This window comes from Astyanax mexicanus, chromosome 12 (genome assembly GCF_023375975.1).
Source record: "Astyanax mexicanus isolate ESR-SI-001 chromosome 12, AstMex3_surface, whole genome shotgun sequence".
Classification (NCBI taxonomy): domain Eukaryota; kingdom Metazoa; phylum Chordata; class Actinopteri; order Characiformes; family Acestrorhamphidae; genus Astyanax; species Astyanax mexicanus.
The window spans coordinates 29,660,078-29,673,247 of NC_064419.1; the positions used below are offsets into that span (position 1 = coordinate 29,660,078).

Here is a 13,170-nt window from a genome sequence, read left to right on the forward strand (position 1 = left end):
TGCCAAATTAGTTTATTTAAAAATTGATTCTGTTCAAAGTTTTAAACAGAAGATTCTATATCATGTTTGATGAAAGTGTGAAATACTGTTTACAGGTTAAACATTAGAAATGTTTATCAGTGTTTAAAATGGGCCTGAGCTGATTAATACATCAGTGCAGAGTGAAGTAATTTAGCCCTACATTATGGAGCGCTCAGAATTTGACACATTTTATTATTGAAGATTGTGTCTTAGCATTGCTTAAATAAATGTTTTTTTTTTAATTATTTAAATATATTTAATGTAAATATAGGCCTACTATAATCAGTTTTGATATACATTCTTGTCTACTCTGATGTTTTAAACGCGCTATGGTCATTAAAATGTGCTGCGAAAGCATAGAAAAGGCACAGAAAATAATTTAAATTTATAGGTTAACACTATTTGTAATCTACATGTGTATACATATTTTACCCTTGTTTTCTTTTTTTCCAGAGGGAATTATAAAATAAGCTAAAGACTTTCATGTTTACTACAACTTAATTATTAATCATGTACCAGTGTTTTATAGCAAATGTAACCAAAAAATGTCCCACATTATATGTCCCAGGTTATAATGTTTTGCATTGTCAGCGATACCAGACGCACATTCACACACACAATGGAAACATGAACAGCTAGACGTGCTAATGAAACGTAAAATACTACTGCTTTTACTACTGTTGATGTTTGGTGCAGCCATCTTGCGTTCTGAACTTCCAGTTGAAATGTTCTACTTAGAACTTGGAAATTTCCAGTTCTGAATTCCTACTTCAGATGGAATGCAGTATAAGGATTCACATTAGAGCTCGACCCAACCTGCCCCATACACTGTCATTTTGAGCCAAAGCCCGAATTAAACCTGACATTTTTTGAGTAAGTAGAGCATTAAAACTGAGCTTTTAAAAAACATTTTCGTTCTGTTTAGAATGAGTGAAGAATGAATAAGACCTATTATTTAAGAAAAATATTATTAATTATTAGGAACAGATCTCCAAAAGATTATAACATGAACAATGCAAACAATGATCCAAAGGCCTAAACATTAGGCTACAACAATGTCTGAATGACTTTCCTCTAATCTAGTATAATATAACATGGTTTAAGAAAAGAAAAGAAATTCTTTTATAATTTTATTTATATTTTTTTCCCATTTTCTCCCCAATTTACACAGCCAACCCACTCGTTAGGACTCCCCCTATCACTAGTAATGCCCCAACACACCAGCAGGATGAAGACTAGCACACTCTTTCTCCGATACATGTGAAGTCAGCCACCGCTTCTTTTCGAGCTGCTGCTGATGCAGCATTGCCAAGCAGCCAGCACATTTGGAGGAAAGCGCAGCGGCAGGTGAAGTGCGTAATATGGACAGTGTGCACTTTGCACTTGTGCAACTTTTTTAAAAAACAGTTTGATTTGTTTCTGCTATATTTTGATTCATAGCTTTATATAAAATGAAAATAACTTATAACTATATTATTTTCTTTAGCCCGAGGAACCTGAGGAAAGTGGTGGGAAATCTCGAGCCAGGTCAGACGTTGGGTTGGGTTTGGGCAGAGAACCTAAGCTCTTATTCACATATTGAACTTGAACTTGTTATTGTGTTCTCAGTGACATGTTGAACTACACTGCCAGTTTGAGGGAATGTCATTGCCATCCACTGCAAAGGAGGCAAAGGTGATGCTGAAGTTTTCACTGATTTAAAGACATCATCAATGTTTTCTATATGTATTTGATTTGATTTTTAGGTTAACCCATCACCATAGTTGTTCAGCTGAATGTCTAAAGCCATATCCAAACTGGATTCACTTATTCATTTTAGCTGAGGAGGTTTTTTTTTTCTTCCTTCATGGCACGGATATGTCAGGGTATAGCAAATCTCAGGTGCATGCTTTATACAGCAGTCAAATTCAGAAGGTGAACCACATGACTCCTCAGAGGTGCAGAGCTTCTCTCAGCTTAAGGCAAGTGATTGTGTAGCATAGCCTGTTGCCTACATACATCTCTGAAAAAAATAGAGACCACTTAAAAATGATCAATTTCTTTGATTTTACCAATTTTTACCAAATTGAATATAATCAAGAGGAAGATGGATGATCACAAGCCATCAAACAACAAACAAAGCTGAACTGCATCTTTTTTTGGTATTTCAGCTGTTTATAATTTTCTGCAAATAAATGCTCTAAATTAAAATATTTTTATTTGGAATTTGGGAGAAATGTTGTCCATAGTTTATAAAATAAAACAGCAATATTCATTTTACTTAAACATATACCTATAAATTGCAAAATCTGAGAAACTTGATTCAGAAACTAAAGTGGTCTCTTTATTTTTTTCCAGAGCTGTTTGTTATGAACATGTTACTGTATTTCTGTATTTATTGTAAGTTGGTTATAATATTCTTATCACATGTTTTTGATGGGGAATGCAATACGTAAAATGATTAGCTGCTCCCACCTGAGTCATTTAAGCAAAGAATACTGTATTTTCCTGATGTCATGAAGAAAAAATGCATTACTCCATAGATAAAGCTAATCGCTTCACAATAGGGTTTATGTTGGGTGTCTGAAGTTTGCTCTGCAGCTTAACTCCGTGGGTGATCCAGCCAAAATCTGCTGGACACTCAATATGCAGTCACTTCTAACTGCAGTTAGTTGTCTCAAATAGATTTGCTTACGAATTGACTTGACTTGAATTGTGTGACCAATATTTTACTCTCCATAAAAGCAGAAAAAGGTTTGTTGCATAGCTACAGTTTGTACTTCTGTACTTTTTATAGAGAAGTGTTACACGGGGGGTCATAAACCTGAAGAAACCTAAAGCAATTCTGTTTGAGAGAGTTGTTTTAGGCAGGTGTGTAAGACTTTAGGTATACAGTTCACACATGACTGTCCTGGTGACTGCAACAATCAGGGGAAACAGTGAGGAAACTAAAACTAGCAAAAGTATTTAATCAAGATTTTGATTAATTTTACTGTCTTTCTGTTTTTATTGTCTCTCCATCTCTGCTACAAATGAAAGGCTTAATCTCTGTTTGGGAAACCAAACCATGGAGAACACAGTTAATTAAATGGAATTCAATGTTAAAGATACAGTACTAATAATATTCACTGCTGAAATGGTTCCCACTTCCTGCTAAGGTGCTGCTACATGGCTACTGTGTTGTGTTCCTAGCTGATTTCTGTGCTGTTGTATTCCAGATGGTTGCTAGGGTCTTTAAGGTGGTTGTCGAGTGGTTACTCTGGTAACCCGTTTAACAATGAGCCAAATATATTTTGTACCAAATATAGATGTAGAATGTTGTACAATTTTAAGATCTTTTAATAATCGCATGAGGTTTAGTAAATTTCGACAGTAGACGCTGTATTTTATTTTTCATATTGTACACTGTTGATCACCCAAGATGGCGGCGCGTGCACACGCTGCGGCTTCTCGCTCTCCCGAGGATACAGCGCTTTGGTGTTTTTTGTCCTGTTTTTGTACGTCTTTGTCGTGCGTTCACGTCCTGAAACGCACCTACAGCCGTGAGTTTCTGCTGGAAGCCGGTAGAAACTCACTTTTGGATTTAAACCGCGATCTCCGAGAAGAGCTGCGAGCCTGCGGCGTGCTCCGGACACCCGCACCCCCACCGCTGCAGCTCGCCCACAATGGAAGCGCCACAGGCGGCGGGAGAGACGGCAGAAGCGCGGTAAGCGGGGAGGTATCCGAGCGAGGCTAGCGGCTAGCCCACACAAGCCAGCTATCCCCACCATGCTTCTGGCGAATGTAAGATCGTTGGACAATAAACTGGACTACATCCGCTTACTTCAGTCAACTCAGAAGACCGTGAGAGACTGTTGTGTTTATATTTTCACGGAAACTTGGCTCAACAACAGCGTCCCGGACCACGCCGTTCAGCTGGAGAGGCTAACATGCTATCGGGCGGACCGAGAGCTAGCTGCTGGAGGTAAGAGCTGCGGCGGCGGGCTCTGTGTTTACATCAGCGAAGCTTGGTGTCGTAACGTTGTTGTGGTCTGTAAACACTGCTCACCAGTAGTGGAACTGATGATTATCAAGTGCCGTCCGTTCTATCTACCGAGAGATTTCTCCGCCGTGCTTATCGCCGCTGTTTATCTCCCTCCGACCTCCAACAAAAGCGTGAGGAGTGAAGCACTGAATGAACTGTACCAGTACATCAGTGAACAGCAGACAGCACACCCAGATGCTTTTCTCATTCTGGCTGGAGATTTCAACCACGCAGACCCAAAGACTGTGTTTTCTGGACTTTTTAAACACATAGACTTTCCAACCAGGGGTAACAACACTTTGGACCAGGTCTTTACTAAAAAAAAAGGGGGGCTTACAGAGCCTCCTCCCTCCCCCACCTCGGTGCGTCTGACCACCTAACCATTATGCTAATGCCAGCTTACAGACCACTGGTTAAAGTCACCAAACCAGTTCTGAAGCAGGTACGAGTGTGGCCAGAGGGTTCCTCAGAGGCACTTCAGGACTGTTTCAGCACAACAGACTGGAACATGTTTAGAGAGGCTGCCACCCACAACAACTCCACGGACATTCAGGAGTACACAGAAACTGTCTCTGCCTACATCACCAAGTGCATTGATGATGTAACCGACCTCAAGACCATCACTGTTCGGGCTAATCAGAAGCAATGGCTGACAGGAGAGGTCCACAAGCTCCTGAAGGCTAGAAATGCAGCCTTCACAGCAGGAGACCAGGCAGGCCTGAGGACAGCCAGGGCCAACCTGTCCCGCGGCATCAGGAAAGCTAAGAGGCAGTACTCCAAGAAGATATCCCAACGCTTCAGCGACAGCAGAGACACACGGAACCTGTGGCAGGGGATTCAGTCTATCACAGGCTACAAACCCCATCCACAGACCTGCAACAGCGACACATCTCTGCTGAACGACCTGAATGGATTCTTCGCAAGGTTCGAGCCACTCAACAACACACCCGCCCAGAAATCCATCCCTCCTCCTGGTGACCAGGTGCTAACGCTCTCCCAAGACAGTGTGAGGAGAGCATTCAGCAGGATCAGTGCTCGAAAATCTCCTGGACCTGACAACATTCCTGGTCGTGTGCTGAAGGACTGTGCCTGGGAACTCGCAGAGGTTTATACGGACATCTACAACACCTCTCTGAGTCAGGCTGTGGTTCCCACATGCTTCAAAGCCACCACCATCATCCCTGTCCCTAAGAAGGCATCGCCATCCTGTCTCAACGACTATCGTCCAGTTGCACTCACCCCCATCCTCATGAAGTGCTTCGAACGACTAGTCATGCACCATATCAAGTCTTCACTCCCCTCCTCCCTGGACCCCTACCAGTTTGCATATCGGTCAAATCGCTCGACCGATGATGCCATCTCCACTGTTCTCCACTCAGCCCTCACACACCTGGACAAGAAAGACACCTACGTCAGAATGCTGTTTGTTGACTTCAGTTCAGCATTCAACACAATTGTCCCTCAACAGCTCATACACAAACTGGACAGTCTGGGGCTGAGCACTTCCCTGTGCAACTGGCTGTTGGACTTCCTGACTGGTAGACCACAGGCAGTGCGGGTTGGCAGCAGCACATCCAGCATCACCACACTGAACACAGGGGCTCCCCAAGGATGTGTACTGAGCCCCCTCCTGTTCACTCTGCTGACCCACGACTGCACACCAGAACACACCTCCAACCTCTTCGTCAAGTTTGCGGATGACACGACGGTGGTGGGTCTCATCAGCAACAACGATGAGTCACACTACAGGAGCGAGGTGAGCCGCCTGGCCTCCTGGTGCAAACACAACAATCTCTCTCTGAACACAGAGAAGACCAAGGAGATTGTTGTGGACTTCAGGAGAACTCACACACTGCACACTCCTCTGTCCATCAACGGAACTGCTGTGGAGAGGGTGAGCAGCACCAAGTTCCTGGGTGTGCACGTCACAGAGGACCTCTCCTGGAGCACCAACTCAGCATCACTGGCCAGGAAGGCAAACCAGCGTCTCTACTTTCTACGCAAGCTGAGAAGAGCTGGAGCCCCCACCCCCATCATGACCACCTTCTACAGAGGGCCCATCGAGAGCATCCTGACCAGCTGTTTCACCGTGTGGTACGGGGCCTGCACAGCATCCTGCCGCAGGACCCTCCTGCGCATCGTGAGAGCAGCTGAGAAGATCGTTGGCACCTCTCTCCCCTCCCTTCAGGACTTGTACAGCTCCCGCCTCACACGGAAAGCCATCCGTCTGGCAGGAGATCCCTCCCACCCACTACGCAGCTTCTTCAGCCTGCTGCCATCAGGGAGAAGACTGCGGAGTCTCGGGTCTAGGACCAGCAGACTGCGAGACAGCCCCATCCATCAGGCTGTGAGGATGCTGAACTCTCTTCCTGCTCTACCCCCCATCCCAATCCTGACCCCACACCCTCCCACCAACACAGTACTGAAACTCTGCACTAGAACACACACAGTACTGTAACTTTTGTAAAAGGACCTGCACTACACACCCAATACCTGCACTACTGTTACGCTGCACTGTCATAATACTTTAATTCCCCAAGAACTGGGAACTTTAAGAACTTTACCAGCCTTAAGCTAGATACAACATTTGCACTACTGTTATACGGGTTCTATTTATATTGTCACTTGATCTTAATCACCATTAATATTGCACTATTATCTTCTGTCTCACAGATGTCTATTGTGTTTTTGTTGTATTGTACATATAGTGTCTCCCACTCATTTAGGTTATATTTTTATTTCTTTTTATTTCTATTTATATATCTATTTCACCCCCACCACTACTGCACCTTGTTCTGTCTCATGTATGTCTGTGTCCCTGCTGCTGTATTGTACACATAGTGTCTCCCCTTTTTCTTTATTATCCATTATCTGTACTTGCTGTAAAATTGGGAAGGAGAGTAACGTAATTTCAATTCTATGTATGTCCTGTACATATGCAGCATTGACAATAAAACTACTTGACTTGACTTGACTGTTTATGCTTATGCCCGGCTGTCCTCTTCTTCTTACATATGTAGTCTCATAGACGGCAGGGGTGCCAGACTAAAGAAACAAACACACAATGGCTGACCAGTTGAATTTAAGTTAAAAGAAAATGTGTTTGTAATGTAATATTTGATAAGGGCCCTTGAGCATTTCGAATCAAGTCAGCTTGAGAACTGTTTTTTTCTGTTGCAACAGGGCGCACGGGTACGATGGTGTGTACATGGTTGATTGACAGCGTTTAGTTTGAGAGTGCGCAGGTACTGTATTTCTCCTGAGGGTGGGGTGAATGTGTATGTATATATTCAGTGTGTCAGAACTGCTCCTTTAGTTTCTGCTGTGCTCAGTTGAAGACTGAGACCAAGTAGTTAAACATACAGCTCTGGGGAAAAAAATGTTTTTCATGCATCTTTGCATGTTCTCCTCCACCAGTCTTACACACTGCTTTTGGATAAGTTTATGCCATTCCTGGTGCAAAAATTCAAGCAGTTCAGTTTGGTTTGATGGCTTGAGATTATCCATCTTCCTCTTGATTATATTCCAGAGGTTTTCAATGAGATTTTTAAGTGGTTTTTTTTCCAGAGCTGTATGTCTGCACTCTCCTACAAAAGTATTGAAACACTGAGGCCAATTGATTTTTTTTCTTCTGCTCTAGTGAAAACATTTTGGTGTAACAAAAATATAATTTAAAGATGAATATTGAAGACAAATTGGTAAGTTCGGACAAAGGCTGAATTGTTGACCTTTTGTCTCCTATTCATCTTTTAATGTCAAACCCAATTTGTTTTCAGTCTAAAGCAGAAATAAAGAAATGAGACTGACTTATCAAGTACTTTTGGGGGGCAGTGTATGTTTAGGGGCTGTTTTCTGTGTAGTTCCAATTAAAATCTGCAGTCAGTCTGCTCCTTTCAGAGTGACTGCACTGTTATGTATATTGGTTATGTAATTTAATGCTCCTGGGCATTGCTGTGTTTGTTGTGCAGGTGTGGGAAAGGGCAATGGCAGTGATCTGAAGGTGCGGATCATAGTGAAAAGAGAGCAGGTGTTCCAGTGTGTCTGTGCCACGCAGACGAACTGTAGGGTAAGCTAACTTTTAAAGGTTTTCTACAGTATAAAACTGTATTTACTTCCTCATAGTCAAATGACAAGAGTAGTTTCAGTACAAAAAAGTGAAAAACTGTGAACCTTAAACACAGTGGTTTCCTAATTAAAACCAGAGCTATATGGCATATCCAGAACAGACATGTGAAGTGGGCTAATCCCACAACCCCTAAATGATTTAGTAGTTTAGGGTGATTTCACACCTACTTTTTTTATTTGTCAAAATAAACTGTTCATATTTACGTGTAGTGCTGTTTGTTTGGACATGGATGAGTACAGTAATCACAACTGCAATGAGACTGCTGAGAACTGTTGGTCTGAACTCTGAATTGGTTGGTTTGTGATGTGAACATGATCTGACCTTGATCCAACCCATCTGTCAAGCATACTCTGTCAGTTTTAAGATGTGGAGTCAGTCAAATGAACACATGCCACCTCTGCTGTTGTTCCATGTTAAACTGCACAGAAATCTGTTTACTTTCTTGCTCCCAGCCAAGAGAGCTCTGACCAACAACCAAAGAGATTACAAAGATTGTTGTGACTCATTTTGGTGAGCTTGAATTGTATCCTCTGTTAAAACAACAAACCATGAGGGAAATGCTCCAAGAGAATCAATTAATTACCTGACTTGGACCAGAGCAAACAAACTATAGTGTGAAAAAACAGCCTTACATACACTATTAAAAGATTTTGTACATACATACACTAGTGAAAGCGTTTGTGAATCGGTATCATCTTAACCCCAAATCATATTTTAAATATGTACTAAAGAACAACTTTTAAATATTCAATAAGCTCATAATATTGAACCTTTAAAGACAGTAGCAGCCCACTAAAAACATAAATCACATTGTAATTGTTGGGAAAGGTCTTTCAGATGTTTGTCTTATGTTCCTTTGTGTTTATTTTACTGTTCGCTCGTATACTGTGTTCTCATATTTTACCAGCTGTTCCCAGATACTGAAAACAATGCCGTGGTGATCAGCTTTCAGGAAGGGCCAGTGGTTTGTGGTGATGTTAAGGTCATGTTTGAATCCAGGGCTGTAAGTTCCCAATCTATTGTAACGTAAGAATGATTTTATGGACATCGTTTTTTCCAGTTGTTTGGCAAAATGTTTTTTTCTCTATTGTTCTCTATGCCCAGGGTCTTCCAAAGGGGTATGAGGACTATCCTTTCTATTTCTGGTTCAACACTTCATTTGTAGAGAACAACAGGTGAGGTTTTTGCTGTCCATTGTCCTCAGAAGCAGACACTGGCTTTGTTTACCTACCAGACCACTCTGGTTTTAGATTTTATATATAAAAATGCCAGGCCACTTAATTCATTAATTAGAATATTTTGTCCCCTCTCAGTTTAGTAACATTACTGCTTTCAATGTAAAACGAAAAATCATATGGACTGCTGCTTGAATGCAATCTATAATGCTTTGGTCCCAAAACAGGCTCTATCTGTCAAGGGAGGAACTGGACAACCCACGTAAGTCCAAAACCTGGGACATCTACAAGGAGGACTTTGGTGTGACCGTGTCTTTCAGTGACCCTGCACTTATGTAGCAGACGACACTTGCTTGTGTATCTCAACTAAAACCCTTAAGCCCTGCACAAGGTCTAAATCTTTGCTCTAATGTAGGTTTTCACACACTTATAAAAGGTGAGTGATGTTTAGGGATTGGATTCGGGCATATTGTGCCCCTAAAGCTATAGCTATAGCTATATAACCTCAACTTTATGTCCATCCCCCATCTTCACTGTAGGAGCTTTTTACTGAGCCGTGCATACACCACAATATTATGCATTTGTTTGTCAAATGTTTTTTGTCTTTAAATGAAGACAAATGTTTGTGTCAGTTTAGCATATTAAGCCTCCAAAATGTAAATCTTACTCTTTAAGCTTGAGTGTACATCAAATAAAGCAATCGAGGCTGCCACTGTGAAATGGTCAATGGTTATGTGTGCAGAAACATGTTTTTGTAGTACACATGTATTGAAATAAATACTAATGTCTCTGTAACACTTGTCTGTCACTTTTTTGAATTAACAACTGATCTGGGTTGCTGAATTTCTGCAATTGTTTTTAAGGATAGATCTGAGTGACTTGTTTTTTTAGAAGTAAAAAGTCTGGTCTTACAGGTGGGCATGCAACTCTAAACTCTTTAGAATCAGCAGTTTTAGAGGTGACCTTTTTCAGAAGCGCTGTCAGTGCCATTCTCATATAAAAGGCTTAAAATCAAATCTCAAATGTGCAGCTTATAATAGTAAATAAAATAATGTACTATGTAATTGTGTAGAACACAAACTGTATAAACACAAACTTTAATTCTAGAATTGATATACACTATCTGCTGCTGTCAGTACAAATGGATGGCTGGATCAAAAATCTATTCAAAATATTAAAATATTCAATATTCAAATATTAAACTGGGGATTCACAAAAATGCTTTTTCTTAAGTTTATACTTAACTTAAGAGGTCTGTTTTGGTTATTTTTCTTAATGTTTATTTTGTACCAAAAATTCCAAAAATGGAATAATAATATATATACCTTTATGATACACTCACATTTCAGTGCTTGGTTTGACTCTGTTTTTTTATTTTCCTAATGTTTTCTTAAGCCTTCACATCAGTGTCTCAGCACTGGCATTCAGAGCCCCTTATTCACCATCGTACTCCACTGGACATTTCAGGGACAACAGCCTTTTTTGCCCAATTATAAACACTCTTCTTGTAAAAGTTATCCAGACATAGGTTAAAAAAAAAAAAACAGTTGAACTATAAAGTATTGAAAGACTAGGATACTAAAAGCCAGTAATGTTAGCCCTGCTAAGACGTCCCTTTGCTGATCAATAGCTGGTTAACAAGATAGCCTCACAGTATACTGTATGTTTGTTTTTTTTTACTGCCCTTGAGCTTTTATTTTTTTTTATTTGTACTGCAGTAGAAATGTGTTTTTAGAAACTTGGCTTTATTTGTCTCACTATCTTTATATATCAGTTGCTTTAAACATTATAATGTTAAGCATAATTTTATTTATAAATTTAAATAACAAAACATAAATGTTGTTTTAATAAACGTTAGCAATAAATAATCTCAAAATAACACATCTAAAATACAGCAGACTAATAGTTTAAACCATTAAACCCAGCCTTTCATTGAGCTGAGAGAAAATTAAGTGTGCTGTTCAATTTCCAACGTTAAGAAATGGGTTAGACAAGCTATACTAATGCACCGTCCATCATATCATCAGCAGTTCAGCTGTGACTTTTGGAAGAAACCAAAGTCAATGGAAAAGAGGGGGGGGGGGTGGCTTGAGGGTGTCTGAGATTTAATATAACAATATTATTTTAATATAAGTGTTCATAGTTAATTAAAATACTTACTCGGAATTACATAAGAGTGCTAGTAAAATATAAAATAAAATAAAAATATATATATAAACATTTCGGGCACCGTAGCCCCCACACCTAGTTTTGAATGGTCGTGTCTCCCCTGATTCAGTCATTAACAACAAGACGGTCGCCCTTTTCTCCGGGATCTTCAGGGAGTTTGCAGGAGGTGTAATTTATGGGGAACAATCATTAATGTTGGGTTAAATAATCTAGTGTTTTTTCACTCTGGTGCTGAAGGTCCGCTGCGCTGCTCTTTATTGTGTCTTTGTTGGCCTTTACTCTGTTTTCATTAAAAGCCCCTCAGTCTTAAAACAGCGGCAGTAAAACAGGCGGAGCGGTGGGCCTCCAGCAGCAGTAGTGAAAACCCTTTAGAGTGAAGCAGCGCGAAGGGAGCTCTTTCAGTCCCGGTGAGTAATTTAGCTAGCTGGCTGTTTAAGCTCTCGGTGAAGCGCGGTCTTATTATAATACTAAACTACAGCGTGGTGAGACTATTTAAACTGAAGCGTGTTAATGGCGAATAACGCTGTAAGATAGCTATGGTGCAAACCGAGCTACGGTGGAGCTGGCTAAGCTAATTAGCTTAGCCAGCTCCACCGTAGCTCGCTAGCCTTAGCTTCAGTTAGCCCGATTACCTGCAGCAGCTGCTCGTTCAGAAAAAAAAACACAACCAGCGCTGTTTAAGAGCTGCTTTACGAGCTTCTCTCCCAGCATAGGGTGTGTTTTTCTCAATCAGCAGCTGCTTTTAAACCACGCTGTAGTTTAGTAATAAGATCGCGCTTCACCGAGAGCTGAAACAGCCAGTTAAATTACCTAACAGGACTGAAAGAGCTCCTATCGGTTCTCCGGTCTAATTCGGTCTAAATAAACCAAAACACCTTTGGTTTATTTAGATTTAAGTTAGCAGTTTGTTCTCTTTAGACAAAAAACGAAAATAAGAATAAAAAAAAGAAAAAATAAAATAATATAATAATAAATAATAATAAATAAAATAATAATAATAAAATAAGGCGCATGCGCAGAAGACCGCAAAAAAAATCGGTCCATTTTTTTGCGGTCTTCTGCGCATGCGCCAGATTTAGCGGTCGCGCATGCGCAGAAGACCGATTTTTTGCGGTCTTCTGCGCATGCGCCAGATTTTGCGGCCGCGCATGCGCAGTGGACCGATTTTTTGCGGTCTTCTGCGCATGCGCGGCCGCAAAATCTGGCGCATGCGCAGTGGACCGATTTTTTTTTGCGGTCTTCTGCGCATGCGCGGCCGCAAAATCTGGCGCATGCGCAGTGGACCGATTTTTTGCGGTCTTCTGCGCATGCGCGGCCGCAAAATCTGGCGCATGCGCAGTGGACCGATTTTTTTGCGGTCTTCTGCGCATGCGCGGCCGCAAAATCTGGCGCATGCGCAGTGGACCGATTTTTTTGCGGTCTTCTGCGCATGCGCGGCCGCAAAATCTGGCGCATGCGCAGAAGACCGCCAAAAAATCGGTCCACTGCGCATGCGCCAGATTTTGCGGCCGCGCATGCGCAGTGGACCGATTTTTTTTGCGGTCTTCTGCGCATGCGCCTTATTTTATTATTATTTTATTTATTATTATTTATTATTATATTATTTTATTTTTTCTTTTTTTTATTCTTATTTTCGTTTTTTGTCTAAAGAGAACAAACTGCTAACTTAAATCTAA

General features: G+C 41.1%; 1 long non-coding RNA gene across 2 annotated transcripts; it reads left to right on the plus strand.

Moving 5' to 3' along the window:
* The first annotated feature begins 739 nt into the window (after nucleotides 1-739).
* On the plus strand, nucleotides 740-10,120 carry LOC125806195 (uncharacterized). 2 transcript variants are annotated; one of them, XR_007441488.1, is made up of 9 exons: nucleotides 740-894; nucleotides 1,193-1,373; nucleotides 1,508-1,548; nucleotides 1,630-1,695; nucleotides 7,208-7,269; nucleotides 7,993-8,090; nucleotides 9,058-9,153; nucleotides 9,255-9,325; nucleotides 9,553-10,120. It is a non-coding gene; the product is annotated as an uncharacterized LOC125806195 (long non-coding RNA). The 2 variants fall into 2 exon arrangements; XR_007441487.1 differs by having other exon boundaries at nucleotides 1,193-1,368.
* The last annotated feature ends 3,050 nt before the right edge of the window (nucleotides 10,121-13,170 follow it).